This window comes from Bufo bufo, chromosome 3 (genome assembly GCF_905171765.1).
Source record: "Bufo bufo chromosome 3, aBufBuf1.1, whole genome shotgun sequence".
NCBI classification, from domain to species: domain Eukaryota; kingdom Metazoa; phylum Chordata; class Amphibia; order Anura; family Bufonidae; genus Bufo; species Bufo bufo.
Window position 1 is genome coordinate 34,658,058 of NC_053391.1, and position 13,535 is coordinate 34,671,592.

Here is a 13,535-nt window from a genome sequence, read left to right on the forward strand (position 1 = left end):
GGGAGGTACTCTGGATCTTCACGATCCTTTTTATTCAGCTGCATGTAATTAGGAACACACGCCCCAGACGAAGCATTATGGCCAAACCCGGGTCGGGCACCTTACACCTGTTTTAATTTGCTCCAAAACTTCTGTTGTTTGTGAGTATAATAAATCCATTTTTATTCAACTTTGTGGTAGATACTTCACCATTGGCCGATATCTTTCCTTCTGAGACTGTGAGGAGTGCAAAGTCTGACATTCTGCCTAAAGTGGCTTTACCTGGAGATCCAGCCTGTGCCTGTGGAAACGATTCAAGATTCTAATCATCCGTCGGGTCTGGTGAACCGCAGCTGAGGTGTGCAGCTCCTGGGTCCTTGACAGCGCTGAGCCGGCTCTCTATGCTCATCACCATCCGAGTTTTGTGAGTATAACCTTTATCTAGGTTGCACTCTGCTTGAAGTTACTACACCATCGTGCGGTCTCTATTTTATTTCAGAATTCTACATCCCAGTTTGTGTTTGATGTTCATGAATGAATCCTTTTGACTGAAGATTTACATAGGAAGAAAATAACTCTGTGACTTTGATTATTTCTAGTACACTCTCCTGCAGCGCAATCCACTTTTTCCTCTATCTCTTTATTTGGAATCCCTCTGTGCGGATGGCAGACGGATCCGCACCTAACGCAGGTGCGAAGGTGGCATAAGACATGTTCATTATGTGTATATATGTATCACCTGTGATGCTGGATCTCCTCCCCTGGACCGCTGAACGGTTCCCATTCCAGGCTCCAGGTGCGGACACTTTGCTGATTAGAGGGGGTTGGACCTTGTGCTACATAAAAAGGAATGGTTTTACTATGTGTGTTATGTCTTGATGAAGGGCCGGATTCTGTAGCCCCGAAACATGTTACTGTACACCTTTTTCCTGTGATTTTGGTGGATTTTATACGATGAGCCGATAAAGAACTATTTTTTACTCCACAAGAAGCTGGGTTCTCTCTTTCTGTTGGATATTTTATTGGGCCCAGTTCTGGCCTTTTTTCCGTGCTTCGTGGATTAAAGTCAGAGGTGAGAGCTGCAGCCATTTCTATCATTGAGTTGAATTTGTAGAGATGAGCGTTTCCACAATGGAAGCGCTCATTGCCCATGAAACCGAAGGTGCTGCTTAGACCCACACAATCCCCTCCATGGTAGTGATGAGCGGCAGGGGCTATATTCGAATTTGCGATATTTCATGAATATTCGTCATATATTCACAAATTCGAGATTATTTTCTTGATCGTGAAAAATCGGCAAATGTAATATTCGCGTAATGTACGCGAAATACAGGCGTGGGTCACTTTTGTAAAATTTTTCAAGCTGCTAGGAGTTTCCTGAGGCTGGTTGGAACAGCAGAACATTAAAAATGGCTTTATATGCAGTTAGAGTGCTCCAATATATTCGCGATTGCGCAAATCGGCACTAACGATGCAAATATTTTGCCGCAATATGCGAAACTTCACATCATTCTAAAAAACAGAAACAGAAGAGAGATACAATTGGAGAGTCCTCGAAGACCTCAGAGTCTCATATGCTAATTTTCAGGCCAATTGGAGCAGTTTTGATTCGGGTCGAAGTTATTCGTACAAGAATCAAATCTTTTGGCTGATTCATTAGAATCGGACTTGAAATGAATTTTAAGAAATCTGCTCATCTCTGGTTCTGACAGTTCAGCTTTGTACAAGGACGTAGCAGGGCGAGGAGGCTAACAAAGGTTAACGGGAGTAATACCTCGTCTGTGTCCGTGATGAAATCCGTGAAAAGGTGTCAGTGAGTCATCCGTGAAGATCTCCATGAAAGATCCATGTTTGGTCCATGTGTCCGTTTTTTGCTTCCCTTGTGTCTTCCGTGTTTGACGGACACTTTACAGCTGAAAATTTATTTTCATAGCATCCCCTCCTAATGGTCCATGAAACACGGATGGCATCCGTGTTGCGTCTGTGTTTTTCACGGACCCATAAACTATAATGGGCGTGATGGATCCGTGAACAGACAAAATAGCGCATACTTCTGTGCTAAAACCACCGACCCACAGACCGCGCTAAAACACTGGTGGGCGAATACACACCATTAAAATGAATGGGTACGTGTGCTCTCGCCGCAAAGCCAAATTTCCTTGTGCTTCGTGGAAGCGAATAGATTTTCCCTGAAATAAAGTAAAACACAAAAAAAAAAAAGATATTTACCTCCTCCATTTGCTCGCGACGGGCCGGCTGCCACCATCTTGATTGAAGAGCTCAAACAAAATCCCGTGTGCGGTGACATATGACGTCACCACACCACTCGACATAATGACGTCATCACGGGCCACGCGAGATTTCGTGCTAGATCTTCAATCAATATGGCGGTGGCCGGCCCGTCACGCGGAAATGGAGGAGATAAGTATGATTTAATTTTTAATATTTTTTTCTAACTTTACACTGTGTTATTACTGTCAGATCCCGCGATAATCGCAGCATCTGAGGGGTACAATGACAGGGAGCGGCGAAGCAGCCATATTGAATTTTTGGATACTTCTCTCATCTCTAGAGAACACGTGCTGTACACGTCCGTGAATCACTGGAGAAACTCGTAAGGGACACGCCCTACAAGCATTGCAAACATTGCTCGTTGCTTTTGTATGCTTTGTGCGCTTACTTAATTCTTTGTATCTTGTCGGTTTAGAACTATTCATTTAGATTGTATGGGAACCTCCTTAGGATTCGGCAACACGTCTGTCGCCAGGGGTGCACCTAGCCTTTCTGCTGCCTGAGGCGAAACCTGAAACAGCGCCCGCCCCCCCCCCCCCCCATGCCAATTTCTTAACTTAACCCCTTCCCTTCAGCCAATGCGCCCTTCAGCTGCCCTCCTCTTGCCCCTACCTGGTGCTGCCTAACCTGGCCTCATTGGTGGTCGCGCCCCTGCCTGTCGCGCCCAAAGATCGCAGTTGGATCGCAGTGTAGCAGAGAAATAAATAAGGTCAAAGCGAGACTCGCACACGTGTCACGACCGCAGCACAGGAGTCACACACAATCCAGCAGTGTTGGATTTTGTGGGATTCTGGAGTCTCTGTTGCACCAAACATGTGAGTCTCGGGGTGACCCCATTCACTTCTATGATGGTACAGCTACACTGCAATCCCACTGCGATCCTGGGGCACGACAGCAGTGTAGCCCAACCCTTATTCTTGTAATCCTTGAAGCCACTGGAAAAAAGAAGAACTATTTATACTGCGCGGTGCATGGCAGCACCAATAAAAACTACAGTTCACCCTGCAAAAAAAGAAAAAAGAAAAAAAAAAAGCCTTCCTACAATTATGTCAAAATAAAAAGTTATGGCTGTTCAAAAGCTTTCATTGTGCAAAATAAAAAAATTACAGAAATTGGATATTGCCAAATTTGTACCGACCCATAGCAAAAATGTCCTAATTTTTTTTGTTGCAAGGTAAATAGTTGTGGGGAAAAAAAGCAAAAAAATAAATAAAAATGGCCACTATCACATAATCAGTATTTGGTCAGTACTTGTAAGCCTAAGGGCTCATGCACATACATGACCGTATGTATTTTGCGGTTCTCAAACAACGGATCCGCAAAAAATACGGATGACGTCCGTGTGCATTCCGTATTTTGCAGAACGGAACAGCTGGCCCCTGATAGAGCAGTCCTATCCTTGTCCATAATGCGGACAATAATAGGACATGTTCTATTTTTTTGCCGAACGGAAATGAAATGAATGGTTCCACATACGTTCTGCACAAAAAAACGGAATAGACACGGAAAGAAAATACGTTCATGTGCATGAGGCCTAAGACGGGAACCTAACACTAAACTCTACCTGTTATGTGCCATGACGGCTACCATAAAATTCAGGGAGTGCAGGTTCCACATGCATGCTGGGCCCACCTTAATTTTGTCATTTTTGGTGCCAAAATGGCCTCCATTAAATCCAGGGAATGCAGGTACCAACATGGATGCCGGGCCCACTCCACACCTCTCCTGGTGCCAAATGGCTTCCAATAAATACAATGAGAGTCCACCCTATACCTCTCCTGGTGCCAAAAGGCGTCCAGTGAGTGAGGGAGAGCAGGCCAAGCTTTAGGCCCCTTGCAGACGAGCGTGTCCGGATTAGGTCCGGATGCGTTGCGTCTGCGATCAGGGAAAATCTTCTTCTTTCAGGACCTTTGATGACGTAATCGCGCTCACCACGTGGTGACGTCAGCGCATGTCCTGCTGAATGAAGATAGAAGATTTTGTCATCAAAGGTCCTTTGGCAGGTCCTGAAAGAAGAAGAACGAAGAAGATGCCGGCTGCACGAACAACAGGATGGGGCGAGTTAATTTAATTTAATTTTTTAACCCCTAAAGCCACATTTTAGTAAGCATTCTGTATTAAGAATGCTATTATTTTCCTTTATAACCATGTGATATGGGAAAATAATAAAATACACAGAACACCGATCCCAAACTCTAAGTTCAGTGAAGAAGTCCAGGTTCAGGTCTGGGTACCACAGTCAGTTTTTTATCACCCGCGCGATAAAAACTGAACATCGGAACGCAATCTCAGTCAAAACTGACTCCAATTGCGTACCTACTCGCGCGATTTTCCCTGATCACAGATGCAACGCATCCGGACACGCTCATCTGCAAGGGGCCTAAAGCTTGGCCTGCTCTCCTTCACTCACTGGAAGTCTTTTGGCACCAGGAGAAGTATAGGGTGGACTCTTATTGTATTTATTGGAAGCCATTTGGCACCAGGAGAGGTGTGGAGTGGGCCCGGCATGCATGTTGGTACCTGCATTCCCTGGATTTAATGGTGGCCGTTATGGCACCAAAAATGGTAAAAAGCAGAGCTGGCCCAGCATGCATGTGGAACCTGCACTCCCTGAATTTTATGGTGGCCGTCATGGCACATAACAGGTAGCATTTAGTGTTAGGTTCCCGTCTTACAGAGATCGCCTTGACGTTTGGCAGACGGGCCCAAATAATTTTGTACAAAATGTATTTGCCAAGAATCTCAAATTTACTTAATAAGCTTAATAAAAATACTTTTTTGTACTTTATTTGGTTTGCAGAGTGCTGTTGCATTGTATTTTTTTCATTCATTTCAATGGGTGTACAAAAAAACTGAAGTTACTCCGTGTGCATTCCGTTTCCGTATGTCCGTTCCGAAAAAAAAAATAGAACATGTCCTATTATTGTCCGCATTATGGACAAGGATAGGACTGTTCTATTAGGGGCCAGCTGTCCTGTTCTGCAAAATATAGACTGCACACGGACATCATCTGTATTTTTCGCGGATCCGTTCTTTGTGGACCGCAAAATACAGACGTTCGTGTGCACGAGCCCTTAATAAGTGGGGAAAAAATGGTTTGGTCCATAAAGAAAACTGGTAACCTCTCCTGACATGTCTGTTTTAGTAACGATTTACATCCCTCATATAATAACAATTCTGGAACAGCTTTCCATATAACTCTATGTTGTGTGTTCCTCTATTATTCCTGCTAGAAGTTTCTGAATGAATTTTCAGAAGTCGGCAATAAAGGTCCTTCTTGGCGTGTCCAGTTAGGGACCTGTCCCTACACAGTCTGACACTGGCAGCACGGAATGGATAGTCTCAGACTGTGCAGGGACACACCGCCAACTGGTAACACCCAAATAGACCTTCATTGCAGACTGCTGTCAATTCATTCATAAACTTCTAGCAGGAATAATAGAGGTACGGAAAAAGATGTTTCCAGAATTGTTATTGCATGGGGAATGCTACCATACAACAGCTAAATACTGTACCACCATATCATGACGAATTAATACCGCCATAGTGTCAACAGGTTTTCTGAACAAGCCACCATTCTAATAGTCAGGAATCCCAAAAAAGAGAGGTGTAAGTGGCAAAACCTGATGTGCACATTACATGGCCTTCCCATAGGAGGAATCTATCGTCTGCGTAATGTCCGCTCCAATATATGGACTGTGATCATGGTAGATATAGCTGGGTGGCAAAGTAAGGGTGAATGGAGGTATATAGCGCATTAACACTGCAGTGACCCACGTCCTGCCACAGTGCATCATTCATGTGGATGGGACTGAGCTGCAATACCAGGCGCAGCCACTACCAAAAGTGTGGCGCTATGGCGGGTAATCAATGAAGGGGAGGACCCTCATTTAGCTGGTTGGCTGGGGCTCCTGCAGTCCTCCAGGGCTCTGATATTCATGGCACGTCCTCAGCAGTGCATTCCCCAAAAACCCCGTCAACAATTTTTTGACTTTCGCTTTTATTCCCTTTCGCTAGGCCCCGCCCCTCGGTGCACTGACACGCTCATTTGCATAAATCTATTTTTCTCTGGGACACAGCAAGACAGGTATCGCGTACACCGGACGCAATAGGGTTGATCCTGCTGACAGGCGCTCTTTCTACACACACGGAGGCTTTTACATTTTATTTTTTATTCTAATGCCTTGGAGTAGGTATGTTCCTCTGGTCTACGCCCCAACAGGACAGTTTTCTACTGGTATAGGCAGAGCTCCGAATCCCCCACAGAGCCGTAGAGATGCATGAGAAAATACGATGGACACAGGTCTAGGACTTCCAACAGTCAGAGCTCCGTCAGGTCCCCCTGGAACTAAAGAGCTATTGAATGACAGCAAGCAGAGATCTTGAGGAATGGATGCAGAAAGCATCCTAGAACAATGGGAGGTTTCCATATAATGACATTTAGGAACTGCAACTGGAAAACCCCCTCGCCCTTATATCGCAGGGATTGCAGGAATCCCTTTAAGGCCTCTTTCACACGAGCGTGACGGTTTGGCTCCGGATGCGTTCAGGCTGCGTTCGGTGAGATTACGTTCAGTTTTTTCCGCGCGGGGTGCAATGCGTTTTGATGCGTTTTTCACGCGCGTGATAAAAAACTGAAGGTTTACAAACAACATCTCTTAGCAACCATCAGTGAAAAACTCAGCCCCATTCACTTCTATGGGGCCAGGGCTGCGTGAAAAACGCGGAAAATAGAACATGCTGCGATTTTCACGCAACGCAGAACTGATACGTGAAAAAAAAAAACGCTCATTTACACAGGCCCATTGAAATGAATGGGTCAGGATTCAGTGCGGGTGCTATGCGTTCACGTCACGCATCGCCCCCGCGCGGAAAACTCGCTCGTGTGAAAGAGGCCTAACACTCGACTAGGGAGGATGCATGCTTTCTCACCTGGCGGTTGAGCAGAGCTGGGTCGGTCAGAGTCCTCGGAGTGGATGTAGCAGAGAGTTAATGAAGTCTGCTGTACAACAGCTCAGGAAACAGTGACGGGAGGAGGGATTTCATCATTACTGGAAAACAAAACCGAAACTCCAGCACCTCAGGGAAAGGAAACTCTGTCCAAAGGTTGAACCGCCCGATGGGTTTGACGTCTGTGATACGTTGAATATATAATGGTATTCTAAGGCCCTTTTCACATGAACGATCCGGATTAGGCCGGATGTGTTCAGGAAAACTCGCACCATTTCGCAAGCAATTGCAGTCAGTTTTATCTGTGATTGCGTTCAGTGGTTCAGTTTTCTTTGTGCGGGTGAAATGCGCATTGACCCAGCACCAGCCTCACCACAGCCTTCACCATCATCATCATCATCATCATCACTATAGGGATGTGTCATCTGCTCAGCCCCCACTACTACCACTCCCAGCTGACAGCAACGTGGGAGAGTAGTGAGTGTGACAGCCTGTGTATAGCTGCATTTCTACAAGACTATTAGCTATTTATAATGTAATATAACCCTACTATAATGTCGCCCCACTAGTGACCCTGCTCCCCCCCCACTAGTAACCCTGCTCCCCCTCCTCCTGTCACCCCACTAGTAACCCTGCTCCCCCCCACTAGTAACCCTGCTCCCTCTCCTCCTGTCACCCCACTAGTAACCCTGCTCCCCCCCACTAGTAACCCTGCTCCCCCTCCTCCTGTCACCCCACTAGTAACCCTGCTCCCCCCCACCAGTGACCCTGCTTCCCCTCCTCCTGTCGCCCCACTGGTGACCCTGCTTCCCACTCCTCCTGTCACCCCACTAGTAATCCTGCTCCCTCTCCTCCTGTCACCCCACTAGTAACCCTGCTCCCCCCCACTAGTAACCCTGCTCCCCCTCCTCCTGTCACCCCACTAGTGACCCTGCTCCCCCCCACTAGTGACCCAGCTCCCCCCTCCTCCTGTCACCCCACTGGTGACCCTGCTTCCCACTCCTCCTGTCACCCCACTAGTAATCCTGCTCCCTCTCCTCCTGTCACCCCACTAGTAACCCTGCTCCCCCCCACCAGTGACCCTGCTCCCTCTCCTACTGTCACCCCACTAGTAACCTTGCTCCCCCCCACTAGTAACCCTGCTCCCCCTCCTCCTGTCACCCCACTAGTAACCCTGCTCCCCCCCACCAGTGACCCTGCTTCCCCTCCTCCTGTCACCCCACTAGTGACCCTGCTCCCCCCACTGGTGACCCTGCTTCCCCTCCTCCTGTCACCCCACTAGTAACCCTGCTCCCCCCCACTAGTGACCCTGCTCCCTCTCCTCCTGTCACCCCACTAGTAACCCTGCTCCCCCTCCTACTGTCACCCCACTAGTAACCCTGCTCCCCCCCACCAGTGACCCTGCTTCCCCTCCTCCTGTCGCCCCACTAGTGACCCTGCTCCCCCCCACTAGTGACCCAGCTCCCCCCTCCTCCTGTCACCCCACTAGTGACCCTGCTCCCCCCCACTAGTGACCCTGCTTCACACTCCTCCTGTCACCCCACTAGTAACCCTGCTCCCCCCCACTAGTAACCCTGCTCCCCCTCCTCCTGTCACCCCACTAGTAACCCTGCTCCCCCCCACCAGTGACCCTGCTCCCTCTCCTACTGTCACCCCACTAGTATCCCTGCTCCCCCCCACTAGTAACCCTGCTCCCCCTCCTCCTGTCACCCCACTAGTAACCCTGCTCCCCCCCACCAGTGACCCTGCTTCCCCTCCTCCTGTCGCCCCACTGGTGACCCTGCTCCCCCCCACTAGTGACCCAGCTCCCCCCTCCTCCTGTCACCCCACTAGTGACCCTGCTCCCCCCCACTAGTGACCCAGCTCCCCCCTCCTCCTGTCACCCCACTTGTGACCCTGTTTCCCACTCCTCCTGTCACCCCACTGGTGACCCTGCTCCTCCCGCCTTCTGTCACCCCACTAGTAACAGACATCCCAACCTGCAAAAACTCATTTCAGGGAGGTTTTCTTATTTTTTTCTTTCACAAACTTTTTATTACATTTTCCAGACATATGCAGTATCTGCACACTTTGCTCTATGGTGTGGAGGACTGGGCTCATTACCCTGCCCCAAATTATCATATTTCTGTATATGATTAGAGGGATTCTGTCACCACCTATAAGCCCTGTGAGCTAAACATATGCTCATGTCCAGGGCAGCATTCTGATTTCTAAGGTGGCCTTATAAAAGCTATTTGTGGCTTTATTCTGCGGAAAAACAGGTTTTACTAACCTGTCAATCATTGAATTAAGGTGCCCAAGCAGGGGAGGTCTGTGGATGCATGGTGCCCGGCCGCACGCATCGCTGTTCGTGCCCAGTGCCGCCTTCTACTCCTCAGTGCCGCCTCTCCCGCCCTCCCCCTCCTCCCGCTTTGAGATCCTGCGCGTGTGCACAGGCTCAGCCTGATGCGCCGCTGCGGACTTCTGGCATCGGCTTCTTCTTGCACTGTGCGCACGCGCCGAGAAGGGGACACTTCTACAGGTTGCCGGAAAGGTTTACTGCGAGTTTGGATCTTTCAAATGAACCGAATCATGAATCGAATCTTCGGTTCATTCGCTGAGCTGACAAGAAGCAAGTGAACCGAAGCTTAGGTTGCGCAATGCGCATGCGCGGATGCTTCCATTCACTTGCTGACTCGCTGAGTCGGTTCTTGGTCTGAGTCAGGAAGTTTATTCTTTAAAACCCTGTGTGTAATTATCTACCCCACTGTAGGAAAAAAACAAGCATCCGGGGGAGGGTGAATTTAACACTGGGGTAAATAATATAATTAAAATGGAGGGTTAAATGTGTAAATGTATTTAAAAAAAATGCATCTCTCTCAATAGTTCTATAGCTACTGAATGAGACAGAAGAAGGGATGCCTTTAACATATATATCTTCTTGAGAAGCCAATTTGACCCTAAAGGGTTAATTCAACCTGTAATCTAAACTCTGTCCTGTCACTTCTCTTATCTCTCTGCTCTGCTATCTGACTGAGATAAACCTTATATTGTCTCACATGCAGGTGTCAGGGAGCCGCTATCTAATAGCGGGAGACTCCCTGAACCGGGAGACTTGAGATCCCTGTAGTAACCCTGCTCTCCCCCCCCCCCCCCTTCCCCCACTAGTGACCCTGTGTGTTCCTGTATGGAGAGGAGCCTGGCTGGAGTGTGGTGAGGCCTAGCTGTGTGTGTCTGTCCCTGTGTGTGTGTGTCTCTCCCTGTGTGTGTCACCATCACCATGCCCACAGTGTTCTTATGTCTTGACGCAGCTGCATCAGGAAGTTCTGTGCGGGGCAAGAAGAAGATGGAAGAGGAGGCAGCGCCGCCAACATGGAGTCCGTGGGAGAGACACACTAAGGACGTAGGTAACACTACCACATGTAGTTAAAGAAAGGGACCCGCTCACCACTGTCCCCTCAGGGTAGGTGCTCTAGTCCAAAAAATGAGACACCCCTCAAAGTAAAGTCTAAACAATATAATGAATTGGACTGGCACTCATATATGGAATAGAAACATGGTTTATTGTAATAAAAATAAGGAAGATATCACCTGTCACATATATAATTTCAGTAAAATACAATATCAATAATTATAAACAAAACCAATATATTAAAAATCTTAAAATATATGTTATTCAATGGTGCAGGAGCCGATGGCACTAAACATCTATGGAAATTGGTTAAATAGACAGTGGTGCCGTCGGTTTCTGCAACTCCAAATGGTATTCTCTTTACACATCAAATTCCATATGCTATTCTGACCGCAATCAATTAGGTCCCATAAACCTCTTATGTATTGGAAATGTCCCGTATCCACGGAATTCAAGGGTATCCCAATTTTTAATGCTTTCGGTAAACTGATGCTTTCAATAGAACAACTTTCAATAAGACAATGTGTCTATGGCCGCACTAGCTACTATACTGTTACAAACAGATTTCAATGATCAGTGATTTCAATAGACCAATGTTTTCACTGAGGCAACTTTCCGAATAAGACAGTGTATCTATATCCACAGTTAAGGCTACTTTCACACTAGCGTTCGGAGCGGGTCCGTCTGATGTTTCATCAGACGGATCCGCTCCTATAATGCAGACGTTTGCATACGTTCAGAACGGATCCGTCTGCATTATAACTTAGAAAATTTTCTAAGTGTGAAAGTTGTCTGAGCGGATCCGTTCAGACTTTACATTGTAAGTCAATGGGGAACGGATCCGCTTGAAGATTGAGCCATATGGTGTCATCTTCAAGCGGATCCGTCCCCATTGACTTCCATTATAAGTCTGGACGGATCCGCTCGCCTCCGCACGGCCAGGCGGACACCCGAACGCTGCAAGCAGCGTTCAGGTGTCCGCTCACTGAGCGGAGCGGAGGCTGAGCGCTGGCAGGCGGATGCATTCTCAGCGGATCCGCCTCCACTGAGAATGCATTGGGGCCAGACGGATGCGTTCGGGGCCGCTCGTGAGCCCCTTCAAACGGTGTGCACGAGCGGACACCCGAACGCTAGTGTGAAAGTAGCCTTACACTGTTGCAAGCTAATAGTCTGCTGTTTGTAATTGCCGACACAGTAAGTCCGTAGTGAAGGAGTAACAGCTGAGTCACTGTGTGTTGTTGTCAAAAATAACAAACAAAGAAATCCCTCAAAGGAGTTGCTACGCAACTATTTACCAAAATTTTAAATTTTTAACGGTCACTAGGACCAAGCGTATTTATGCAACTCCTCCGACTAGTAATATTAAAACACAATTTTATTATAATCCTTTTAAAACCACCATATTACTTGGGAACATATTAAAACCTTCAGGAGTATCAATTCCACATGTGCACATCTTGTATCTCATGTACTTAGACTTTCCTAATGATTTTAATCAACTAGTAATATAGATTCTCTTATACCAGAGACCTATAACAAACACCCTGACTTACTCCTGCCTAAAATACAACCCCTGTGTCCCTACATGTTTCGCCGAGCCTGTCGGCGTCTTCAGGGGAAACTAAACAGGTGGCTGTGGGGGGCGGGGTCGGGGCTTTTTAAACCTTCGGGTTGAATTCACTATCCAATCCACCTTCTTACTTTCGGGTGGACTTTGCAGAGGGACTGCCAATGAGTATGCACTACGTCACCATCCTACCAATGGGTGTGTGCCGCGTCATGCTGCCAATGGGTGTGCGCCGCGTCATCATGCTGTTGACGTCACCTCATTCTTCTCCCGTCAGCCTACCTGGCCATAGCGGTGGTGTCATCTCTGGTGCGCAGCGCTTCCTTCCCAGATAGGTACTCGTGCGTCATTCGCCTACGTCCTACGACTTCACGATATATGTACTATGCGCATGCGCACGGACTTGTTTTCAATTTCAATTGTCAGGTGGATTTGCGCATGCGTGCGATCTTTACCTCCGACGAGATCACGGCAGGATTATTGGGACTGTTTAGGTAGCTACTAAGGGGATGGTTAGTGTGGGTATATATTATATATTCTCTGTTCTAATAGCCACTTCTCTCTAATTGTCAGAGGTTCCCAATATTTATATTCTCTTACTTTTAAGTACCCACTAGATTCTAATTTTAGATACCCAGGTTTGTGGTCATAATAGTTATATTTTATTGTAGTTTTATGAGAACATTTTTATCATGATGTTTTATATATCTACCACTTATTTGAATCCATGGTATTGACCATATATATTTTGATATTACTTTCTATTTATCAAACATTCACATAATTATAATTCTTCTTCCCTTATTAATATCTGTTTTGTCCCTAGGTGCCTCGGAATCCTCCAAACGGATGCCTCCCCAAACGTAAGTATCCCTCATATCGGCCTATGTGTCCTAGTTGTCTCTGAGCTCCTACATTTTCAACTTTCTTCTACCCTTTCCTAAACTCCCGTACCCCACTTGCTCTCCTCCCTATTCTCCCTATATGGGATAAACATTTTTTTTTATTTTTTATTATTATTCATTTTCATATAGGGAGGAAAAACTTTTATTTTTTTATTTTTATGCTCCATATTTTTATTATAGTTCTCACTAAATTCATTATATATTGTACTCTAGACGATCCATTTGACCTTACAAGAATGAAGCAAAGGTAAATCCTTCATTCAGCCCATTCGGGGCAAGAGAGTGGAGACGATAGATCCACTTCATCTCCTCTTGTTGTAGCTTACGGTCAATGCTGCCCTGTCTGGGAGATACCCCGATCTTCTGTATCCCCCAAATTTTTAGTCCATTTGTTTTACCATCATGGCATGTTAGTAAATGCCTAGAGAGGGGTGTCTCTTCGTTGGTGTTT

The 13,535-nt window shown here is 46.8% G+C and overlaps 1 protein-coding gene across 3 annotated transcripts in view; it reads right to left on the reverse strand.

Annotated features, from left to right (window-relative positions):
• LOC120994466 (interferon-induced GTP-binding protein Mx2-like) overlaps positions 1–7,553 on the reverse strand; it is a 55,896-nt gene extending 48,343 nt beyond the window's left edge. Inside the window, exon 1 of one of the 3 annotated variants that reach the window (XM_040423062.1) lies at positions 7,204–7,553. The gene's annotated coding sequence lies outside the window, so the exon portion shown is untranslated. Of the gene's footprint in view, positions 1–1,753; positions 2,110–7,203 lie in introns of those variants that run through there. The other 2 variants (XM_040423066.1, XM_040423063.1) reach the window with 2 other exon arrangements.
• Positions 7,554–13,535: the final 5,982 nt, after the last annotated feature.